The sequence below is a fragment of the Pseudophryne corroboree genome, chromosome 11 (assembly GCF_028390025.1).
Source record: "Pseudophryne corroboree isolate aPseCor3 chromosome 11, aPseCor3.hap2, whole genome shotgun sequence".
Taxonomy (NCBI): Eukaryota; Metazoa; Chordata; class Amphibia; order Anura; family Myobatrachidae; genus Pseudophryne; species Pseudophryne corroboree.
This window is the reverse complement of record NC_086454.1, coordinates 61,314,948-61,340,846: the sequence shown is the minus strand read 5'-3', so window position 1 is coordinate 61,340,846 and position 25,899 is coordinate 61,314,948. Positions and strand designations below refer to the sequence as shown.

Below are 25,899 nucleotides of genomic sequence, written 5' to 3'. Positions count from 1 at the left end.
ACTAGTGATGGAAGGAGATTTAGTCATGATTGGTTCTTTAAAATGACACCTAATGGTGAAACATACTTGCCTACTATCCTGGAAGCTGTAGGAGACTCCCAATTTTTAGGGTTGTCCACCGCAGCTCTGAAAGGGTATGTGGCTCTCCTGCATCCCACCAGCATCCTGCCCACATCCCAGTGAAGTGGGCAGGATGAAGATAAAAGCATGGAAAACACAGCAGCGGTGGAGAGGGGATGGTGGCTTAAGACACAAATCACATCTTTTAGCCCCACCCCCTACACACAGACTCATGAACACGGGCATTTCTATGTCTTGGGAGTGGGGCCTAATGACATGACAGTCTGTTCCCGCTCCCTGAAGTCATCTACTGCATCTCCTCTCTGAGCTTCTCCCGGAGAGAGGAAAAATAAAGTAGGCAAGTATGTGGTGAAATAGTAGAGTGATCATGGCTAATGTATTCTGAGATGCCGATAGCCATCTTTTGTTTTCCCTGTATGCTTTTTGGAAATGGATTCCCATTTACTTCAAGCATTGCAAACCCACAGAAAGGCTTTTCTGATTGGAGCCATTTTAGTCCCAGTACAGGAGAACACAAAAGCTTGCCTGATCATCATCACAATTATTTCAATTGGAGAGCTTTAGCAATGAGTTGAAAGATTGGTCATGGAGTTAACCATGAATTTCAAACTGATTAATAAAAAGAGTTTCAAAAATAATTCTTGATGCAATTATTTTCGATGCCAAAACAATTTAGCTCTTCATGATTCAGCTGACATATTTGGCCAACCCAATTTAAGAATTTTCCTTAGTTTGTTTGATATCATTAGCCATTATTATTATGATTTAGCAAGTCATCTTAAAATACACAAGAAAGGCTGTGTTAACTATTTTTCACCCGCCATCCAAAATGAATTTACTAAACTTCTTGGTAACAAGAAATAATTACTAGCATAAAAGAGGCAAAATATTGCACACAAGGAACAACTGTGTAAAATAATATCGGTAGGCAGGATTTTGGATGGACAATGTTGTGTGTAAGACAGGGCCGTTGAGAGCTCCGATGAGTCGTTGTACTGAGGAGTGTGGACAATTCTGGGAGTTGTGGCTATGATCCACCTTCCTAAAATGTTAACAAAACAGTAAGTGGCACAGGGGTGGCTCTAGGGAAGAGGGCAGCTCCAGGGCTATACAACCGTGGCTACAGTGGTAGTAGGCAGAGGGAAGTGTTACAGGTGGGGGATATCACTAATCTGGGAACTAACCAAGCACCTCCAACTGTACTGGGCCCCAGTAAGAACTGTAGTACCAGCTCCCACCCTCCTCTCTGTGCCCCTGGTGGAAGAGAGCTTTATAGAAACCAATGAGAAAACACGCAGTTGAAATAAAACAGAAGCTTCACAAAGATGGTTTACATCCAAATTATATTCATGAACAGAGTTATTCCGATGAAGCAAATATGGCAAGAAAACATGGTTACGGGTCAATGGGTCAACAGTCAAAAGGTCAACAATGTCTAGGTTGACACCACAATGTCTAGAAGACATGCACAAAGTTGACATGGGGAAAGGTCGACAGGGTCAAAATGTCAACCCAGAATTGGGCAACATATGAAAAGGTCGACATGAGTTTTTGATTTTTTGTGTGTAGAATTTTACCTTTCAGTATGTGGAACTCCAATTAGTGTACTGCGTTCCCTCGCATGGCTTTCTTCACTTGTCATGCTTTGGGCAAAGTGCCTCGCTCCACCACAGCTGCACTCAGCACAGGTTACTTTACCAATCATAGTCCACGTGGATGGTAAAGTATGAAAACCCCCCACTAATGTCGACCATATGCTGTGTTGACCATTTGGTGTCGACCTGTTTGTTGATTTTTTAACTGTTAATCTATCATCTGGATACCGGAAAACATATTAGTGTGCAAGCAAGACTGAACCAAGTGAAAAATCTGGCTTAATTTGTTCGGAAAAGGGGTTTGTTGGGTTGACGCTATTTTGGTTGACACTCATTAGGTTGACCACTTTTGGTCGACAGGCAGTAGGTTGACACCTGGAAAAGGTCAACATGGACATAATGTTGACATATATAAGGTCGACATGGAAAAATGTCAACATGCTTTTATTGTGCGTGTTATTTTCTTTGTAAAGTGACCAGGAACCCCAATTAGTGCACCATGTCCCCTCGCATGGCTCAGTTCAGTTGCCATGCTTCAGCCAAGGTGCCTCGTTCAGCTACCGCTACGCTCAGCACAGGTTACTATTTCCAATCGTAGTCCATGTGGATTGTAAAGTCGACCAATATTGGTCGACCTAATGACTGTCGACCTAAGTGAGGCAGACCTAAGGACAGTATCCCATTTGTTCCATGTGCTACAAAGACACTCAGGGCGGGATGTAATGGCGTCCGAGTTTGCTGGAGGTGCGGGATTCTGGACGAACTCTGAAGTTTTTTTTAAAGTGACAGTCATTTACAAGGCATGGTTTTGCCTTGTAAATGACTGCCACTTTACAAAAATGTCTGAGTTCAGCCGTATTCCCGCACCTCCAGCAAACTCGAACGCCATTACATCCCGCCCTCAGTCTAGTAGGAGTTCATGCAGTCATTTTCTTATGAGGAAATCGTGTCATTCTTTGGAAATGTTCAAAGAATGTTTCTCTTTTTTGTGTGCATTCAACAGCCAGACACATTGTACAATGGGGGTCATTCTGAGTTGATCGTAGCTGTGCTAAATATAGCACAGCTACAATCATGTTTCCAGACATGCGGGGGGACGCCCAGCACAGGGCTAGTCCGCCCGCATGTCTGTCCGCCCCCCTGCACAAGTACAAAAGCATCGCACAGCGGTGATGCTTTTGTACTTGCTGAGTAACTCCCAGCCAGCGCAGCTCCTGCGGATGACCGGGAGTTGCTCGTCGCTGCCCCTGGTTGCAGCAGCTGCATGTGACGTCATGCAGCCGCTGCGGCCCGCCCCCTGCATGGTCCGGCCACACCTGCGTTGGCTGGACTGTGCCCCCAAAACGGCGGCCAAATGTCGCCGCCCCCCTCCCGCCCAGCGACCGCCTCTGCCTGTCAAGCAGGCAGAGGCGATCGCTAGGGAATGACGGCCTTCGGCTGTCCGGCATGTGCCGGCACACTGCTGCACCGGCGCATTCGCAGTTCTGACCCGATCACTGCGCTGTGAACAACCGCAGCGAGCGATCGGGTCAGAATGACCCCCAATGTTCTCATAATCCTCCCCATATGTGCTAATACCCAATGGTGTTTGTGCTGTAAAGTCATTAAGTAATAAATTACCAGTTCTTAAGGCACTGCACCAAGTATCTGAAGATGTGCAGAAATGGTTTCCTCCTTCGAGAGCCTAATACACCAAATTCATTTTACATATATTTTCCTTATTATATGTGGCCAAATTTTAAATGGGTTTTTAACCAAGCATTGCAAAAGAAGGTTCAGCAAGATTTACCTGAGGTCTGCAATTGGACGACAACATCATTTGAACTTATCCATTCTTTCCATTGAACAAAAAATTACAAGTTCCATTAACTTTGATGCTATAAGAAGGGTTTTCACGTACTGTAGGAAGGCTCAGAACCAACCTCTATAAAGTGTTCTTTGCTAACTTAAGGTGCAAAGAGATAATTTTATTGTTTAGTATGCATGGTCCTGTTACAATCCTAATTTCAATTGTATTCATCTCTCTTCTTGACCTATAAAGAGTCACATTTACATATTTTCCATTGTGGAGAAAACCACCTAAAGACACTACTCACTCTTAGTCAGATGTTAGGCCACGAGTTATCTAGACTTTGTTTTAGTAAATGTGCCAAATGGCTTATCCCATTTAGTTTGTGAGTCTACAAAGTCAACTCTTGATGGAATCTGCAAAGACCTGCAAGCTGGTCTAAGGGCCTAATTCAGACCTGATCACAGCAGCAAATTTGTTCTCTAATTGGCAAAACCATGGAGCAACAGCAACAAGCCATCCAAGCATACATATCAGAGCATAAGATAGGGAAAAGGAGGACATATTACCTTAGTCCAACACATTGGAGAACACTCTCAGTTTTATGCAAGCTACTGAAACCATTTAAAGTGTAATACATTAATTAAATTCAGGCACTGCCATCCTGAGTCAGATGGTTCCCTTAATTATACTATTGGAAAAGCAGCTAGAGAAGCTGAAGGAAGAGATGAATCAAAGTGATGCCAAGTATGTTGGACTTGTACAGTAGATCAAGTTTTTTCCACTTCACCAAGACACAAGGGTTTGCAACATATTGACATTGGATCATAACGTATTTCAACAATGCTAGATCTGAGATTTAAGTCCTGTGCAACATCTTTCTTTCCAAATGACCCAGGTCTTAAGAGATGCAAAGATTTCCTTGTGAGTAAGTTGTTAGTTTGAGTAGCACATGATATGACATTGTCTCCTGCAGCAAATCCTGCTCCAACTGCTGCTGTCAGGACAAAACTGACCTTTTCTATGAGACCCCTTTGGTGATGATGATGATGATGATGATGATGATGAGTCAACTCAGCACATCAGAGTGAAACAATATTATGACATTTGGTTAGGTTTAAAATAATTGCTCACAATTATTGAGACCTGTACAGTCTGATACAGTAAGCATCAATAGAATGGTGGAGGATTATTTTAATGACAATGTACTAATTAGCATGCCACACAGGTACTGAGAGGAAAAAAACAATTTGAAGCTCCTTGTACAAACTCGCTTTGGTGTACTCAAGCAGCTCACCCCCTAGTGTGTACTCAGAAAGAGTTTCTAGCATAACGGGAAACCATGTGACTGATCGTCATAGGAGACTACTTCCAAAATATGCTGAAAAACTGATGTTCATTAAAATAAATTACAAATTCCAGTAGGATGACCTGTGCCACCCCATTTACAACAAAAAGAAAAAGATGAGCGCTTAGTGTGTTACTAACTTATTGTGGCACCTGTAAAAAGAAAAAAGGTTATAATATAAAATGTTTACACTCTTTTAAGAGTGAGTAGTGGATAATGGAGATTGTATCTGTTGTAATAAACATATGCTTCGGTTGCACCTACTATACTGAGCTATCCCTACCTCTATCTTACCGCAGTCCAGGTTGGGGAAGATGATCCTTGTTTTCCATTTTTACAGGGCTCCTGTCCACCTCCCACTGTTAGTAATGCTGATAACGGTGGATGGCCAAAAGTTCCGTCCCGCTGTGGCTGATGTTCAATGCGGCACTGCAATCTGGGTAAAGACAGATGGTCCGTTTCTCCCATTTTCACAGGGCTCTTGTCCCCCTCCTGCCACTGAGGAAGTTGATAGTGGCGGGCACCCGGAAGTTGCGTTCCATTGTAGCTGGAGTTCAATGCAGTCGGGTGCACTGATCATGAGCTTCGTTTTAATACCATGTTAAGGTAACAGTAGATTTAAAGTTCTACGTGGAGAAGCATTAATCTCTATCTGACAGGAATTATCATTTAACAATTGAGGATTATACTTTGAGAGTTATTTGATAAACTCTTAACATTTGAGGATTATACTCTGTCAGTTATCTCAGTTAAGCTCCTTTCAGGTTATCCACCTAAGAAATGTTCTTTGGAATATAGAGACTCTCACACCTTATTTTTCCTTACAGGCTTTCTTAGCCTGTACCGACTTTAATTTTCAGTACTTTATCTAAATACTTTTCTCACTCTATTACGTGCTCTCTCATCCATCCATTTGGACAGCAGAAGCATGTTTCCTCTATAAGGTAGTAGTACTCTCTCATTCAGCAGATTACTGCCATATTCCACAGGATATGCCCAATCTCATCTGATCTTGGAAGCCAATCTATGGTAGGCCTGGTTAGTAATTGGTTGGGAGACCATAAATGAATACCAGGTGCAGTAAACAAGTAAGCTGAACAGCAGAAAGACGATATCTACCGACCACTATTCTTCTACACACTCGCTAGTGTCTCTTTTCTAATCTCAGATACACAGTAACCCTCCTTTCTTGTAGGGATGTGATTACATTCATTGCTCTACTGTGATTTCAATGGAGACCCCCTAATTATAGGGGTTGCAAAATACTGTGACCTCTCTCCCTAATGTGTTTTGAGTGAAAGGGGCCTGATATCAGTATTTATAAACCTTTTACAGGATCAAAAGGCAAAAATCTGCTGAATTAAATGCCTTTTGGTGACACCACTGCCTGAATCTAGAGCTGAAGGTGTTTGATAACCCATATAGGAAATATTTTGATTTTCCTCTTGTTACATCATTCTAAACTACTTTGCAATGGGGAGGACCAATTAAGAGGTTACCCCCTTGGGAATAACAAACCTATCTTATTATATTATTGATATACACTTGAGTGCAGCGAAATGCGTCAGGCTGTTGGGACCCTCGCCAGGAAACTGCATTTGAAAGTCCGGACCATCCCCTACAAACTTCCAGCATACGATTTCAACTGGAGGGTGTTTGTATTTTTGGCTGAACTGTTGAACTCTGCCCACCGCACTGCATGAGGAGCTCACCATTTACCATCTTGGAGCACCATACCCTCTAGCGGCAAAGCCCTACAACTGGCTATATACACACCTCCTCTAATCTACAAATTGCTGGACTCATTCATCATTGAGGAACGAATCTGGAACAGACTTTCTTATTTCAACACTGTTTCCATTCCTGGCTCATTGGGTAACCCTGGTTTACTTATTACATTTTGTATATCTTTTAATGCTCATTGGCACATACCATTAATGGTTCATATTTTTATACTGAAGTGAATTCACTTTTAACATTAAAATCTTTATTATCAGATGTTATAGTTGTTATATGCAGAAATTTAGCGCAGCCTACCCCTCTTTCTGTTTACATATTTTGGGAGTGACTCCCCATTGTTTCTGGTTGCTGCTCGGCATAGCACCCCATATCTAAGCGCCCGAGAACCTTGGGTTATTCCTCTTCTCCACACTTACCCAGGAAACCATATTATTGAGCTTAAATATTTTTCATCAAGGTGTTTTATCATTATTGATTTTCTCTTGTGTTACTAACTATGATAATAATTTGTAACCATGTATGAACACTAAGGTATAACAATGTTTCTTAGTCACGATATTTTAATTAAATAATTAAAAGTAAAGTTTTATTGTCTATTAACATTTATAAGTGTGCCCCAACACAGAGACTTTCTTTTTTCCTTTTTTCTGTTCAAGTACACAAGATAGTCAAGATTGACTTACCTGCACAGTCTATCTAGCCTTACGATACCGACCCCACAAGAGCATGCGTCGGGATAGAATCTGTGTCGCAAGCTGCCTAACACCTTGAGATATGCCACTAACTTTCCTTAAGATTTTGACTGTATAGTTAAAATCTTACAGATTTATCTCACCATGTGTACACACCTTTAGTCCTTTATTTATGTTATGCATATGTTCTCTTAAACTGACTCTAAGTTTCCTTTTTGCCTGGCCGATGTATTGCATTCCACAAGGGCATTCTAAAAGATAAATTACCACCTCTGATTCGCATGTGATATGATCCTTTATGGTGTATTCCTTACCCATTTGTTTAGATCTGGGAGCCCGAAAACCACCAGACTATACCCCACAGAACCAGAAACACATAGTTTACTGGACAAGAAAGAGAGGAAAAAATGGATGCACCAAACTCAAGAAAATAAATCCAAAGGTTAATGAAAAAACAAATATTTATAATTTAAGTAAAAGAGAACTTACAAAGTCAGAACCCACAAGGGGTTTTGTTCTTGCAAGAGAGCAAGAAACAGAAAGATTTACCTCTGTGTGGGGGCACTCTTATGTAACATTTACAGATAGTATCTAATGTGTAGCCAGAAACCACTCTACTACTAAATGGGCTTAAATTTGCACCCCAGTCCAACCTGTATACATTTGATGTCTATATAGACACTCACAGATTTATTAGGAAATTATGTATAAAAACACTTTAAAAAAATCAAACAAGAGAACACACATAGAATCTCCACATCAATATAAACACACAACCTCTAAGCCTTCATCAACTTTCAACCCAACACACTGCAAAGGAAACCATATAGACACATTTAAAAAATTAATGGAAAAAGACATTTATGAGTTACCAAACAAAAAATTAAATTTAACTAATCAAAGGAAGAAAAGACAGCACTAAAAAATACTTAAACAGGACACCTCATTAATTATCAAGCCAGCTGATAAAGGTGGGAGAATCGTATTCTGGAAAAAGAAGATTCCGAAAAAAAATACAACGGTTATTATCAATCACCACTACATGCAAGAGATTACCAAAAGATCCCACAAAATAATTCTCAAGAGAACTCAACATCATCTTGGAGGAAGGTTTGGACTTAGCAATTAGTGACAGAAAAGTATACAATTTCATTATGGAAGAACATCCAAAAATCCCTACATTTTACAGTTTACCAATGATCCATAAAGAACTTTAGAACCGTCCAGGATGTCCAATCATTTCCAGTATTAATTCAATCTTATCAAGTTTGTATATACATGTATTAGACCTAGGATGTCAACACACCCGGCATTACCTTTCAACTGGAACTGATATGCATAACAGACAAATCAACTTTATTATGGACAATATTGACTTTATACTGAGTCATAACTACTTTTAAAACAATAATACATTTTATCTACAAACCTGTGGCACAACGATGGGTACATCTTTTGCTCCATCCTATGCCAACTTATTCATTGCAAAATGGGAAGATGTCCATATTTGGTCAAACAATAAATACCTGGTCAATCTGAAGATGTGGCACATATATATAGATGATGTCATCTTTATTTGGGATGGATCTGAAGCTGACCATTAAGATTTCACCAAATATATAAATACAAACACCATCAATTTAAAATTGAACACTGTAACCAGTAGAAAAACAGTTACATTCATGGATTTGGAAATCTTCATAAAGGAAAATAAAATCCATACTAAAACTCATGTGAAAGAGATGAATGACAATAACATACTGCGAGTTCACAGTAATCACCATTGAAATTGGGTAAAAAACATCCCCCCTGGACAATTCAGGAGACTGAAATGAAATTGCAACGAAAACAATATGTTTGAAGAACAAAGTGCAGCTATGATATAGAGTTTTGTGAAAAAAAAGGGTTATAACAAACAAGTATTGAAGGCACAAGCAATAACAGTAAGTAACTTAGAGAGAAATGAAATAGTCCACTATAAGAAAAAAGAATCAACAGTAGATGACAACAAAGTATCATTCATCAAACAGTTCAACAACAACTTCCTTTTGATTGAAAATATGATTAAAAAATTGGCATATTTTAAAGCTAGATGAAGACTTAAAAGCACATCTTACAGGCAAACCAAAAATCATTTAAAGATGAGCTAAAAACATCAGACACTAGCATGAAGCTTTATACCACCAGATAAGAATTCCATCTTCAACAACAGAAAAGGCTTTTACCAATGCTTGAATTGTAACAACTGTAAAAATTGTATGGATGTATCAACAAAACCCAAGCTAAAATTCAAATCTAAACAAATAGGTAAGGAATACACCATAAAGGATCATATCACGTGCGACTCAGATGGGGTAATTTATCTTATAGAATGCCCTTGTGGAATGCAATACTACATCGGCCAGACAAAACGGAAACTTAAAGTCAGATTAAGAGAACATATGTATAACATATAGAAAGGACTAACAACACACAGTTTGTCCAATCATTATCTATTAAAACATGATAAAACCCTTCAAGTCTACAATTCATGGCTATCCAAAAAAATAGAATTAAATTGGAGAGGAGGAAACATGATACGAGAATTAAAAAAGACTGAATCGTGATGGATTTTCAAAATGCAAGCATTTGAACCCAAGGGGTTAAGCACTGATTTTGAATTTAATATTTTTATGAGATTTTTTACCAAGTACACTATCAATTAGAACATATTAATAATTGTGGCACCTTAAAACTATTTTTAATATTATTAAATAAATGTTTCTCTTTCTTCTATATTAAAAATATAGAAGGAAAATAAGGAACATGTGATTCCCACCCTTTCAAAACACTTCTGGTGACTACTTCCGTTTTTAACAATAAAGTTTATTTACTATAAATAATCAGCATAGAGATGATATTGGAAGTTCAAAAAGTGAATAAGTTCATCTTAAGATAGAAAAGGAGAGGTCCAAGAACAAATCCCTTGGCGGTGCGAGAGAGGAGTCATGAGAAGAAACAGAGATTGACCAGTCAGAAAGGTAGGAGAAAGAACAAGAGAGGGCATGTCACGATCCGGGTATCTGGACGCCATTTCTTACCCATCAGATGCCTCCTAAGGTTGGCTCAGCGCTCCAGGACCGGATCCCATCTGTTATCCTGATGTTTACATTCCTGTATCCTCTCCTGTCACTCTGAGACGCGGTCACAGTAAACGCCATATTACACCTGGCATGGCGTCTCCCGCGGCCTCCGCCGCCGTCCCTGAGCTTCTGCATGCAGAGTGTCTGAGTGGCGATTACGTCAGCCGCGGCCTCCGCTGTGTCCGCGTGGTTGGATGTGCACCTGTCAGCTTGGCGCCTCCTGTCTCCGGTGGCCGGCGCCGCCATTACTGTTTTCATTACCACATGGATTACAAACCAAACTTCCCTCCAAGTGTCTGCATGGGCGCAGCCATCTTGGATTCTGTCTGCTGATCATTTCCACCAATCTGTTCTCAGTATTGATAATCTGCATAATTGCCTAGCCAATCCCTTCCTTGCTGCAGGTATAAATACACTGTGCCTGAGCAAGGAAGGCGTCAGTGCTTTGGTTGTCAAACCTAGTTCCTGTTTGTCTCTCTCCTGTGATTGTCTTCCAGGTTCCAGCTCCTGTCTCAAGACTTCCACCATAGAGACCCGCACCAGCATTCCACCTGCGGTGTAGCCTGACTCTCCGATCCATTGTGGATTCATCTGTTTCCAGCTACAACATTACCTGCTTCCAGCCCAGCTTCCAGCAGAGTACAGCTTCTCTTAAAGGGCCGGTGTCCTTTCTACAGTTTACCACTCTCCACCGGTATTATTATTTCTCCGCTCTCAAACTCTACATTTCATTCATATTGCATCGCTCTCAAGCTTAATTTATTATCTAACTGGTTCCAGCCAGTATCCACTCCGTGCCAACATCTGTCTGGTTCCAACCAGAACCCACAGCAGCTATTTTATTTACAGCAGTCCAGCTTTCCCTGGAACACCAGCTGGTACGATCCTGGGCTTTCTTCATTGCTACAGTCAGGCCTGGTAAGGACTTTCCAACTCGCAGATAATAAGAACTGTCTCATACTACCAGAGCTCTGTGGCCCCTGCCACCCTGTAGTACCCAGGAACTGTATTATTTCTCTGCTGATTTTATGTTTCTTTTACTGCTACTGTGATGCATGGAGTTAGTCATAAATAAACATCATTGACTTTTATTCAAGTTGTCGTGGTCACGCCTTCGGGCGGTTCTTCTTCATGTTACTTACATGTCCAGGGGTCTGATACAACCTCCCAGGTTCCGGTACATCTCAGCCCCTACAACTGAGGCTGCCTCCCGTCAGCTCAGGCCCTCAGTTGTGACAGTAAGCACTGACCTAATGAATCCAGCCGGAGACCAGGATCAAGCGGCCAGGCCGATGCAAGAACTGGCAGCCCGACTAGAACATCAGGAGGCTGCACAGGGCCACATCATCCGCTGTCTCCAGGATCTCTCTACTCGGCTGGATGGGATTCAGACAACTCTCCGTGGATCAGGCGCTTCTAGTGCGTCAACCACAGTGACTCCAGCTATAACCCCACCCACCTTACCCATTTCTGCTCCACGTCTTCATCTTCCAACGCCAGCAAAATTTGACGGATCTCCAAGATTCTGCAGGGGATTTCTCAACCAGTGTGAGATTCAGTTTGAGCTACAACCTGGCAATTTTCCCAGTGACCGTACAAAAATTGCCTACATTATTTCTCTTCTCAGTGGCTCAGCCCTTGATTGGGCATCACCGTTATGGGAGAGGTCCGACACCCTGCTATCTTCTTACACTGCATTCGTGTCAACATTCAGGCGCATCTTCGACGAGCCAGGCCGGGTAACCTCAGCTTCATCCGAGATTCTCCGTTTACGCCAGGGGTCACGTACTGTAGGACAATATCTGATACAGTTCCAGATCCTGGCATCCGAACTGGCATGGAACGACGAGGCCCTGTATGCTGCATTCTGGCATGGCTTATCTGAGCGTATTAAAGATGAGTTAGCTACCAGAGACTTACCCTCTAAGTTAGATGAGCTAATCTCACTCTGCACGAAAGTTGATTTACGTTTCAGAGAGAGAGCAACTGAGCGTGGAAGATCATCTGCTCCAAAATCTTCTGCTCCTCCTCCTCGCCAACTGTCACCAACTAAAGATGAGCCCATGCAAATTGGTCGTTCCCGTTTAACTCCTGCTGAGTGCCGAAGACGTCTCTCCGAGTCTCTCTGTCTTTATTGTGCAGCTCCGTCTCACACCATTAATGCCTGTCCCAAACGTCCGGGAAACTCCAAATCCTAGCTCGCCAAGGAGAGGGCCGGCTAGGAGTAATGATCTCCTCTCCATCTCCTCAAGATTGTAATCTCCCAGTCTCGCTTCAAGTTGCTCAACGTTATCGGAACGTCATTGCCCTCCTTGATTCCGGAGCAGCTGGGAACTTTATTACCGAAGCCTATGTTAAACGGTGGTCCCTACCCACCGAGAGACTTCCTTCGTCCATTTCTTTAACTGCCGTGGATGGCAGCAAAATTTTTGATGCAGTTATTTCTTTAAGGACTCTACCAGTTCGTCTGAGAGTGGGAGTTCTTCATTCCGAACTTATTTCTTTTTTAGTGATTCCAAGAGCCACACATCCTGTGGTCCTGGGCCTTCCATGGCTCCGTCTTCACAATCCTACAATTGATTGGACGACTACGCAAATCCTGGCATGGGGTTCCTCCTGTGCTGAGACATGTTTGTTTAAAGTATTGCCTGTCTGTTCTTCCTCCCCCAGGTCGTCTGATGTTCCACCTCCTCCATATCAAGATTTCACGGATGTGTTCAGTAAAGCTTCTGCTGATATCCTTCCTCCTCATAGAGAATGGGACTGCCCGATTGATCTCGTTCCAGGGAAGGTTCCACCTCGAGGCCGAACTTATCCGTTGTCTCTGCCTGAGACGCATTCTATGGAGGAATACATTAAAGAGAACCTAGCAAAGGGGTTCATTCGACCTTCTTCTTCTCCAGCCGGCGCAGGCTTCTTTTTTGTAAAGAAGAAAGATGGTGGTCTGCGGCCGTGCATCGACTACAGAGGTTTGAACGACATTACCATCAAGAACCGTTATCCTTTACCCCTGATTACTGAGCTCTTTGACAGAGTTAGCGGAGCTCCATCTTTACAAAGCTGGACTTGAGAGGTGCGTACAATCTCATCCGGATCCGTGAGGGTGACGAGTGGAAGACCGCCTTTAACACCCGTGACGGACATTATGAGTACCTCGTCATGCCCTTCGGATTGAGCAATGCTCCAGCTGTCTTCCAGCATTTTGTCAATGAGATCTTCAGAGACATTCTATACCGTCATGTCGTGGTCTATCTAGACGATATCCTCATTTTTGCCAACGATTTAGAGGAACATCGTTTTTGGGTTAAAGAGGTTCTGTCCCGTCTCCGTGTCAATCATCTCTATTGTAAATTAGAGAAATGCGTCTTTGAAGTCAAGTCCATTCCGTTTCTAGGGTACATTGTGTCCGGTACCGGACTAGAGATGGATCCTGAGAAACTACAAGCAATTCAAAATTGGCCGGTACCCTTAACCCTCAAAGGGGTCCAGAGGTTCTTGGGGTTCGCCAACTATTACCGAAAGTTTATACGAGACTTTTCCACCATTGTGGCGCCTATTACTGCTTTCACTAAGAAGGGTGCTAACCCGTCCAAGTGGTCTGAAGAAGCCATGCAAGCATTTCATCTTTTAAAACAAAGGTTCATCTCTGCGCCTGTTCTGAAACAGCCTGACATCGACTCTCCTTTCATCTTAGAGGTGGATGCCTCCTCCGTTGGAGTAGGAGCGGTGTTATCTCAGAGGGCTAAAGATGGCCATTTACACCCTTGCAGTTTCTTCTCCCGGAAGTTCTCCCCAGCTGAGCGCAACTATGCCATTGGCGACCAGGAGTTGCTAGCCATCAAGCTCGCTCTAGAAGAGTGGAGGTATCTGTTGGAGGGAGCTTCTCATTCAATCACCATACTTACAGACCACAAGAACCTTTTATATCTGAAAGGCGCACAATGTCTCAACCCTCATCAGGCCAGATGGGCACTTTTCTTTTCCAGGTTCGACTTTAAACTCCAGTTCTGTCCGGGCTCTCAGAATCGCAAGGCCGATGCCCTTTCCCGCTCATGGGAGCAAGAAAATGAGTCAGAGTCTTCAGACAAGCATCCTATTATAAATCCGTTGGCATTCTCCACGGTAGGGATGGACTCTACGCCCCCATCAGGGAAAAGTTTTGTGAAACCGATGCTAAGGAAGAAGCTCATGCATTGGGCCCATGCTTCCCGTTTTGCCGGACATACAGGTATCCAAAAAACCCTGGAGTTTATCTCTAGGTCCTATTGGTGGCCAACTCTGAAAAAGGACGTCTTGGAGTTTATTGCATCTTGCCCAAAGTGTGCTCAACATAAGGTATCCCGCCAGTCGCCTGCGGGGCAACTGGTTCCACTATCTGTTCCCCGTCGACCTTGGACCCATTTGTCGATGGATTTTATTACAGATTTACCCATGTGCAACAAGTTCAATACCATCTGGGTGGTAGTTGACCGGTTCACCAAGATGGCACACTTCATTCCTCTCACCGGTCTTCCGTCAGCTTCCAAGTTGGCTCAAGTATTCATACAAGAGATCTTCCGACTCCACGGTCTTCCTGAAGAAATTATCTCAGATCGAGGAGTTCAATTCACAGCCAAATTCTGGCGAAGTTTATGTCAAGTCCTCCAAGTCAAGCTAAAGTTTTCCACGGCTTACCATCCTCAGACCAATGGTCAAACCGAGAGGGTGAATCAGGACTTGGAGGCCTTCCTCCGCATCTATGTGTCCTCCTCTCAAGATGACTAGGTTCAATTACTTCCCTGGGCCGAGTTCTGTCATAACAACCAGTATCATTCTTCATCTGCTTCAACACCATTCTTCACTAACTTTGGATTCCACCCTAAAGTCCCTGAGTTCCAACCGCTTCCAGCAACTTCTGTTCCCGTAGTGGATATCACCTTGCATCAGTTTGCCAATATCTGGAAGAGCGTACGATCAGCTCTGCTCAAGGCATCGTTCAGGTACAAGAAGTTTGCGGATAAGAAGCGTCGAGCAGTTCCTGCTCTCAAGGTGGGTGATCGGGTATGGTTATCCACGAAGAATTTGAGGTTAAGAGTTCCCAGTATGAAGTTTGCACCTCGCTATATCGGTCCTTTCAAGATTGAACAAGTCATCAATCCTGTTGCTTACAGACTCCAGTTGCCTCCCTTCTTAAAAATACCCAGGACATTCCATGTTTCCCTGTTGAAACCGCTGATCTTGAATCGGTTTCATTCCTCACTTCCTCCAACTCCGAAAGTCCAAACTCAACGAGGCATTGAGTATGAAGTAGCCAAGATCCTGGACTCACGTCACCGTTACGGTCAACTACAATATCTTATTGACTGGAAGGGTTATGGCCCTGAGGAACGTTCATGGACCAATGCTTCTGATGTCCATGCTCCTGCCTTGGTCCAGAGATTCCATTCCAAGTTTCCTCAAAAGCCAAAGAAGTGTCCTGGGGCCACTCCTAAAGGGGGGGGTGCTGTCACGATCCGGGTATCTGGACGCCATTTCTTACCCATCAGATGCCTCCTAAGGTTGGCTCAGCGCTCCAGGACCGGATCCCATCTGTTATCCTGATGTTTACATTCCTGTATCCTCTCCTGTCACTCTGAGACGCGGTCACAGTAAACGCCATATTACATCTGGCATGGCGTCTCCCGCGGCCTCCGCCGCCGTCCCTGAGCTTCTGCATGCAGAGTGTCTGAGTGGCGATTACGTCAGCCGCGGCCTCCGCTGTGTCCGCGTGGTTGGATGTGCACCTGTCAGCTTGGCGCCTCCTGTCTCCGGTGGCCGGCGCCGCCATTACTGTTTTCATTACCACATGGATTACAAACCAAACTTCCCTCCAAGTGTCTGCATGGGCGCAGCCATCTTGGATTCTGTCTGCTGATCATTTCCACCAATCTGTTCTCAGTATTGATAATCTGCATAATTGCCTAGCCAATCCCTTCCTTGCTGCAGGTATAAATACACTGTGCCTGAGCAAGGAAGGCGTCAGTGCTTTGGTTGTCAAACCTAGTTCCTGTTTGTCTCTCTCCTGTGATTGTCTTCCAGGTTCCAGCTCCTGTCTCAAGACTTCCACCATAGAGACCCGCACCAGCATTCCACCTGCGGTGTAGCCTGACTCTCCGATCCATTGTGGATTCATCTGTTTCCAGCTACAACATTACCTGCTTCCAGCCCAGCTTCCAGCAGAGTACAGCTTCTCTTAAAGGGCCGGTGTCCTTTCTACAGTTTACCACTCTCCACCGGTATTATTATTTCTCCGCTCTCAAACTGTACATTTCATTCATATTGCATCGCTCTCAAGCTTCATTTATTATCTAACTGGTTCCAGCCAGTATCCACTCCGTGCCAACATCTGTCTGGTTCCAACCAGAACCCACAGCAGCTATTTTATTTACAGCAGTCCAGCTTTCCCTGGAACACCAGCTGGTACGATCCTGGGCTTTCTTCATTGCTACAGTCAGGCCTGGTAAGGACTTTCCAACTCGCAGATAATAAGAACTGTCTCATACTACCAGAGCTCTGTGGCCCCTGCCACCCTGTAGTACCCAGGAACTGTATTATTTCTCTGCTGATTTTATGTTTCTTTTACTGCTACTGTGATGCATGGAGTTTGTCATAAATAAACATCATTGACTTTTATTCAAGTTGTCGTGGTCACGCCTTCGGGCGGTTCTTCTTCATGTTACTTACATGTCCAGGGGTCTGATACAACCTCCCAGGTTCCGGTACATCTCAGCCCCTACAACTGAGGCTGCCTCCCATCAGCTCAGGCCCTCAGTTGTGACAGGGCAGTATCAGACAGACCACTTGGGTGAAGGATTTGCAGGAGGAGAGAGTGGTCCACAGTGTCAAAAGCAGTAGAAAGGTCAAGGAAAGTAAGCAGAAAGTAGTGGCCTTTAGATTTGCCAGCATAGAGGTCATTGCAGACTTTTGTGAGGGCAGTTTCAGTGGAGTGAAACGGCCAGCAGCCAGACTGGAATGGGTCAAGCAGGGAGTGGGAGGAAAAAAAAGGAAGTAAGGCGGTTGTAGACAATACGCTTAAGGAGTTTGGAGGCAAAGGGAGGAGAGAGATGGGCTGCTAGTGGCAGAGAGTGTTAGGATCAGGGATAGGTTTTTTAAGAATGGTGGAGACAAGGTCATGCTTGAGGGCAGAGGGGAATTATAATAATAATCATAAATAAAAAAATTGGAAATTATAAAAATAATAATCATCATATAATACTGTATTGTTTTTTGGAGAGCATTGTTGATGGTCTTCTGTCTCTTGCATTTGGAGTCTTTATTTTTAATAGTTTTTTCCATCAATCAATAAATCCTTTACCTGCATTCCACTACATACTCCACCTCCATTTCCTTGTACTGCACTCGGACCTCTGATCCAAGTCTTGATTAATGAAAGTATTCTTTCTATGGGGTTGTATAGTTTTTTTAAACTGCCACCCCATCTGCCACTGCTGTGCCACAATGTTTCATAGATTAGATATATTCTTGTAAACTGCTGTGTGTTTGTGCCAGTGCCCTGTCACTTAGTTTAGCCAGCTTACTGCAGCCTTTGTCCAATATTGGTGAACAATATTGTTGGTAGAGATGAGCGGATTCAGTTCTCCGAGAACCAAACCCCCCTGAACTTCACGCTCCGAGCTCAGATCAGAGTCCGGCCCGGGACTTCCCAACAGACTCGGAAACCAGAACGAGGCAAAACGTCATCATCCTGGATTGTTGCGGGTTTTGGATTCCATATAACAGCAGTACATCACTGCCATTTTCACTCCAGACTTTAAGAGTTAGGGAGACAGGCCTCTGTCTCTTTCTGTGGGTGGTGGCATCTGGTGGGGTCAGTGTGTGCTCTCAGGGGTGCTGTTAGCGGTGCTGTCCTGTCACTGTGATGTTAGGGGTGCTGTCCTGGCTGTCACTGGTGTTTCATGTGCTGTTAGGGGTGCTGCAGCTGTACATGGGTGTTGTTGCTGCTCTTGCTGTCACTGTGTTGTACAGAGGGCAGGGGCACTGTCCTCATGTATGCTGTGAAAATACAGGGATGCTAGCCCTGTTTCATATGCTGTAAAAATTCAGGGGTGCTGTTATTAAAATAAATGTACACAGGACCTGTCTTGTATGCTGCAAACATTCTGGGGTGCAGTAAAATAAATGTACACTGGCCCTGTCTTGTATACTGTAATAATTCTAGGGTGCAGTAAAATCAATGTACACTAGCCCTGTCTTGTATGCTGTAATAATTCTAGGGTGCAGTAAAATCAATGTATACTGGCCCTGTCTTCTATGCTGTGAAAATTCAGGGGTGCCGTAAAATCAATGTACACTGGCCCTGTATGCAGTAAAAAATATAAGGGTGCTGCTGTTAAAATAACATTACACCTGCCCTGTATCCTGTCAAAAATTCAGGGGTGCATTTGTTAAAAAAATAAACAACCTGGTCCTGCATGCTGTTAAAATACAGGGGTGATGCTGTTAAAATAATATTATACTGGCCTTGTTTGCTGTAATAATTCAGAGGTGAAGTTGTTAAAATAAAAGCACACTAGTCCTTTATGCTGTTAAAATGCAGGGGTGCTGCTGCTAAAATATTACACTGGCCCTGTATGCTGTAAACATTCAGGGGTGCAGTTGTTAAAATAAAAGCACACTGGCCCTGTATGCTGCAAAAATTCAGGGGTGCAATTGTCAAAATAAAAGCACAGTGGTCCTGTATGCTGTTAAAATAAAAGTGCTATTAAAATATTACACTGGCCCTGTATGCTGTAAAAATTCATGGATACTATTGTTAAAATTAAAGTACACTGGCCCTGTATGCTGTAAAATACATGGTTGCAGTGAAAAAAAAATGAACACTGGACTTGTCTTGTATGCTGTCAAATTACAGGGGTGTTGTGAAAATACAGGGGTGCTGGCACTGTCTGCGGTTGCGATGTCTAGGCCTGACCTTCACAACACTGTATGGGAAGAGGAGGCTCCTATCAACATTTGAATGCCCTCTGCAAGTGTCGGCAAGAGCACCCCCAGTCCAGATGCTGATATTGAGATTGAGGATGTCACTGTAGAAGTACACCAGGATGAGGAGGATATGGGTGTAGCTGGTGCTGTGTAGGAAGTTGATGATGAGGATTCTGATGGTGATGTGGTTTGTTTGAATAAGGCACCAGTGGAGACCCAAACAAAGCAATAATTTCAACCACAGTCATGTGGCAGACCCTGTCGCTGAAATGATTGGTTTGTTAAAGTGTGCATGTCCTGTTTATAAAACATAAGGGCGGTGGGAGGGCCCAAGGACAATTCCATTTTACTCATCTTTTCTTTGCTACATCATTCCAGGGGTGCTGCCCTATATGGCATGCTGCCCCTCTTCCCTACTGCCGTTTTAGTCCAGGGATGCTGTTTCCTATCTGCTGTGCTGTGTAATTCTCCAAGGGTGCTGTCTTTGCTGTATAAGTCCAGGGGTGCTGCCTTATAATTCCAGGGGTGCTACTGTACTTGATCCTAGGTTTAAATGAAAGCCTTTAGCAGATATGAAACAAGCTTCAACATCACAAACAGATTTTTGAAAACATAGCCGCAAAGGTGGAAAATGGAAATTGCTATTTTGACGAAGTGTTTTTAAATATAGTGGGGAGAGACCACATTTGTGGCCAAAGTAATTGTGACTCATAAAAGACTGAATCATAATCCTTCGCAACTGCCGGAGAGGTAAAAGTGCTATTTTCTGCCATAGCATTAGAAAGAGGTTCTTCTCAATTATTTCATATTAGGGGCTCACTGAAATGAATGGCTCTAATTAGTCAACCTTAATTTTGACTTATTGTTGATGTTCCACATTTTGGGATTATTTATTTAGAAGATGTGCATTTGTTGTACAGGGATCTTCTTTTCCTAAGGGCTGTGTAAGGTTATCGCAAGACATTGTGGTGTTAAAAGAATAGAGTTTCAGTGATCTTGCATTGCATCAGCTTTCCATTGCACTGCGGCATTAGATGGGCCAGGAGCTCCTGTGAGGTACACAGTTACTGAATAAGGCCCAGTATGGAGTCTCATCTTGGCTTACAGCCAGGAAGATGTCTGTTTTGCCAGGCTGAGGCATGCTGTGGGCACAGAGGTTAGCATTGCTTCCTCCCACAGTCCTACTTATAGTATGAAATGAGTTTCAACTGTAGAGTGGTAAGCTCCACTAGGGCAGGGGCTCAATAACCAAAAAATTCACTGCACAGTCATGCTTAGTACTTTACCGAACACACCCAAACTCAACTTGCCCGATCTGGGGCTGCTGTGGGGCCTCAGAGGTGGCTGCTAAAACATCTAAGGGGCTGCTTTATTTTAAAATAAAATATGAATAAAATAAAGAAGACCACAGGTATGCTCACATGCTTGTAACTGTAACACACAGGTATGCTCACATGCGTGCAACTGGGAGCTGTGAAAAACAAAAATATGGCATCTGCCACAAAATATGTAACTAAAAATGCAACAAAAAAATGGAAAACAAGAAACCCACAAGATTTTCACAAAATAAGTCTCCAGACTCCGTGGAGGGGAAAATGGCCAATATTGATCCTGTGGTAAACACCACTCCCAGCATTAAATCGAGATTATCTTAATCCCCGAACATGGAGAAGGGAGTACAAATTTGGAGGCTTTGGCCCCTAGTTTTTTCAGTATGTCCAGTAATGTGGTAATTAATAATTATATATTTGCTTGGTTGAAGTCCTTTCTGTTCCACACCAATATAGGAGTGGAGGTGAAAGCCTGTGTGTTGTTCCTGATTGTGTGTGCCTCTCTAATTTTGAATCACCTTCTTGACACTGTCCTCTTCCTCTTGCCTCTTCTCATAATGTGAAAAGTTATCAAAGAAGGAGGTGATATGTTTGTAACTAGCTATGATTCGGAGAACTTGGCAAGCTTTTTCCAGGGGGCCCACCTGTCGCTGAAATTATGGGTTTATTAAACTGTGCATGTCCTGTTTAAACAACATATCGGTGGGTGGGAGGGCCCAAGGCAATTCCATCTCTTTTTTTTCTTTGCATTATGTGCTCTTTGGGGCCTAGTTTTTAAAACTGCCATCCTGTCTGCCACTGCAGTGCCACTCCTAGATGGGCCAGGTGTTTGTGCCGCCCACTTGTGTCGCTTAGCTTTGTCATCCAGCGACCTCTGTGCAACTTTTTGCCCTAAAAACAATATTGTGAGGTGTGAGGTGTTCAGAATAGACTGGAAATTAGTGGAAATGAATGTTATTGAGGTTAATAATACCGTAGGATCAAAATTATCCCCAAATTCTGTGATCTTAGCTGTTTTTATGGTTTTTTCAAAAATCATCCAGATCCAAAACCAAAACCCGAAAGGGTGGTTTTGGCAAAACCAATCCAGATCCAAAACACGAGTGGGGATCCAGATCCAAAACTAAATCACAAATCTCTAATTGTTAGCAGTGAGGTGGTCAAAATGGACTGGAAATGATTAGAATTTAATGTTTTTGATGTCAGCAATACTGTAGGAGGAACTAGATCCAAACTACATGATTTTAGCTATTTCATCAATTTAAAAAAAAATCCAAAACAAATCTGAATTTGAACCAAAACACTTGACAGTGTGGGTGGTTTTGCGAAAACCACAACCAAACATGAGGGTCCGTGCACATTCCTACCTAAAACCCAGATCGGATTAACGGATGGGTGGAAGGAGCGGTCATCCCAAGGCCCCCACACAAGCGGGGCCCCCACACACTGTCCTCACAGCTGCAAAAAAACATTGGAGTAGGAGTACAGCATTTACCTGTCTCCTCTCCGTCCTCCTTGGCAACTGAGACATTCCATTACAGCTGCGGCCGCCGAGGAGCTTCACTCACTGCAGTGTGAAGTCTTGCGAGAGTTGACATTATCTCGCAAGACTTTACACTGCTGTGAGTTAAGCTCCTCGGCGGCCGCAGCTATAAAGGAACAGCTCAGCTGCCGAGGAGGACGGAAAGGAGACCGGTAAATGCTGTTCTCATACTTCGATGTTTTTTTGCAGTTGTGAGGACAGTGTTTGGGGGCCCCACAAATTTATTGCCCAGGGGCCCCCACAGACCTTAATCTGGCCCTGATAAAACCATATTTAGAACAAACATTATTTATGGATAGACTATGTGTTAGGGTCTCCTGCCCTGTGCTGCCACGTCGTCATGGCAACCGGGAGACAAGTGCTAGTGGAGTAACCTGAGCGCAGCTGATACTCCGGTTCGGGTCTTTTGCTGTGCAGTGGTTATAGGCTCTGTGCACGGCAGGGGATCCGGTGCTGGTTTTTGTGCTCACAGTCTGTGAGGTCTGAGTGGGGCGTGGACAGCACCTGCTTTATAAGGCCTCTTTTCAGGGTAAGCAGATGCTGCTGAATCTTTGTTGGTTAGTCAGTTCATGAAAGTTAGCCAGTACTGTGTAGCTTTGTATTTGTTTGTTGCTTACTGCAAATAGGCCTGGGGATTTGGTATTACACTCTGCCAATCCAGACCTAGCAGTAAGACTGGAGTCAGTCGTTTAGCTTGCTGGGGTTCTGTTACTACTCTGTGAACTTAGCAAGTTTGCGGCTGTATTCTAAGACTTGCCTGTCTAATCCTGTCTCACTGTGCTAGGTGTCAGGGGTCAGTTTAGTGGCAGTAAGCTAAAACCTGTGCACTGCAAGTGAGAAATAGGATTGTGGAGACTCTCCTTGTGTCTATCATTCCATCTCTGACCAAGGAGTTTACTGCCACACCCGTTGGTAACCCTTTAGGGTTTTGCTGTTGCCCTTAGCAACAGCATTTCGGGTTCTCTATGTATTAAAACACAACATCTTGCTTTTTCCATCTGTGCAGTTCTAATACAAGGGAGATACCCAGTTCCTTAGCCTCTGGGCTTCTCTGTTCACTTTGTGTGTATTTTGTTACCCTATTACCTTCTGTGTACGTTATGTCATATTCCCCAGTTTGTCTGTGAGTCCATTTGTTTTGCATAACAGTTCAAACACCAGTACATTCCTGCAGACACTGGAGTGCATAACAGTTCTGACACCAGTACATTCCTGCAGGCACTGGTGTGCATAACATATTCAGCAGCCTAATACTCCTGTTGAAATTTTGTGGGAATATGGAGCATACCCCTCAAAATACGTTGCAACAGGTGGTCGATCAGGTGCAGGTCCTGACTCGACAATTTAATGATTTGTCCATTAAAATGCACACCTCCCAGGCTGCTGGTGGAGCTCCCGCAGCAGCAGCACCTGCAGGGGTTAAGGAGCCGAAAGTAAATCTCCCGGATCGTCTTTCTGGAGATCGCTCGCAGTTCTTTTGTTTCAAGGAGAGCTGCAAGCTATACTTCCGGCTTAGGCCTCAGTCTTCTGGGTCGGAGATTCAGCGGGTGGGCATAGTGATTTCCTTGCTACAAGGAGACCCACAGGTCTGGGCATATGGGTTGCAGCCTGACTGTCCGTCGCTTAAAAGTGTTGATGCTTTTTTTACGGCACTGGGCATGTTGTATGATGACCCTGACAAGACGGCCTCAGCCGAGGCTCAGATTTCGATCCTTAAGCAAGGGCGAAGGCCAGTTGAGGTTTACTGTACGGAGTTTCGGAGGTTGGCCCATGATACCCAGTGGAATGACCCAGCCCTGAGACACCAGTACCGAAGAGGTCTTTCTAACCAGATAAAGGACCAACTGGTACAATATCCCTTGCCTGATAGCTTGGATCAGCTCATGCAGTTATCCATCCGGGTGGATAGACGGCTGAGAGAGCGTAGGCTTGAAAGGGAGACTGAGATTTCCTTCCTTCCCAAGGGAACCTCAGACTCTGAGGAATTTTCTGAGGAGCCTATGCAGATTGGGGCTACCCGCCTCTCCTCGCGTGAGAAGACGCGGAGGAGACAGCAGGGGTTGTGTTTGTACTGTGGGAATAAAGGTCATGTGGTAGTATCATGCCCAGAAAAGCCGGAAAACTTCAGGGCCTGAGGGTGATGGGAAATATCCTGTCAGGCCAGAAGTCAGAATTTCCCAAGAAGACTTTTATCATTCCGGTGACCTTGAAGATCCTCGGTCAAACTGTCAAGACTGAGGCCTTTGTGGACAGTGGGGCCGACGGGGTTTTTATGGACCGCCAATTCGCCCTGAAACACTCTGTTCCCTTAGTACCCTTGGCATCGGAAATTGAGATTTGTGGGTTAAACGGGGAACCATTATCTCAAGGTAAAATTACCTCTTGCACTAGCCAGATTTCTTTGTTTATTGGAGCCACACACTCTGAAAAATTGTCCTTTTATGTGACTGTCTATACTTTTGCCCCATTGGTGTTGGGGTTACCCTGGTTAAGGGCCCACAATCCTCAATTTGACTGGGTCTCTGGGGAGATTCTTAGTTGGGGTACTGATTGTTTCAGGAGTTGCTTGAGCCTTCCAGTCAGGCTCTCGCAGCTAAGTTTGCCAGGATTGCCAGGGTGTTATGCAGATTTTGCGGACGTGTTCTCCAAAAAAGTTGCAGAGGTACTACCTCCCCATCGCCCCTATGACTGTGCCATTGATTTGTTGCCAAATGCTAAGCTTCCCAAGAGCAGGCTGTACTCCCTGTCACGTCCTGAGACTCAGGCTATGGCAGAGTACATTCAGGAGAACTTGGCTAAGGGATTTATCAGACCTTCACAGTCTCCAGTTGGGTCGGGGTTCTTCTTCGTGGGTAAAAAGGACGGTTCGTTGCGACCCTGCATCGACTTCAGGGAATTGAACCGTATCACGATTAAAAACTCATACCCACTGCCTCTCATTTCGGTCTTGTTTGACCAGCTTCGTACTGCCACCATTTTTTCTAAGATTGACCTACGCGGTGCGTACAATCTAATCCGAATAAGAGAGGGGGATGAATGGAAGACTGCCTTTAATACCCACTCAGGGCATTATGAATATTTGGTGATGCCTTTTGGGCTCTGTAATGCCCCGGCAGTCTTCCAGGATTTCATGAATGATGTGCTCAGGGAATATTTGGATAGATTCTTAGTTGTATACTTAGATGACATCCTAATCTTCTCCCATTCCCTGGAGGAACATCGGAAGCATGTACGCTTAGTCCTCCAGAAACTCAGAGACCACCGGCTTGGGGCGAAGCTGGAGAAGTGCGAATTTGAAGTTCAGCAAATCGCATTTCTAGGATATATTATCTCCCCAGAAGGTTTCCAAATGGAGGGTTCCAAGGTACAGGCAGTCCTGGATTGGGTGCAGCCCACTAGTTTGAAGGCGCTTCAGCGTTTCCTGGGCTTTGCGAATTTTTATAGACGATTTATCGCTGGATTTTCGTCTATAGTGGCGCCCTTGGTGGCACTCACTAAGAAAGGGGCGGATGTTGCTCACTGGTCTTGTGAGGCTAAAGCGGCTTTTGCCCGTCTCAAAAGGGCATTTGTTTCGGCCAAGGTGCTGCGACACCCAGATCCAGAGCGTCCTTTTGTGGTGGAGGTGGATGCCTCTGAGATGGGTATTGGGGCAGTGCTTTCTCAGATGGGAGTGTCTGATAATCGCCTTCATCCCTGT

At 44.0% G+C, this 25,899-nt stretch overlaps 1 pseudogene; it reads left to right on the top strand.

The window, feature by feature from the left end:
- The first annotated feature begins 5,781 nt into the window (after positions 1-5,781).
- On the top strand, positions 5,782-5,900 carry LOC134971518 (5S ribosomal RNA; annotated as a pseudogene).
- Positions 5,901-25,899: the final 19,999 nt, after the last annotated feature.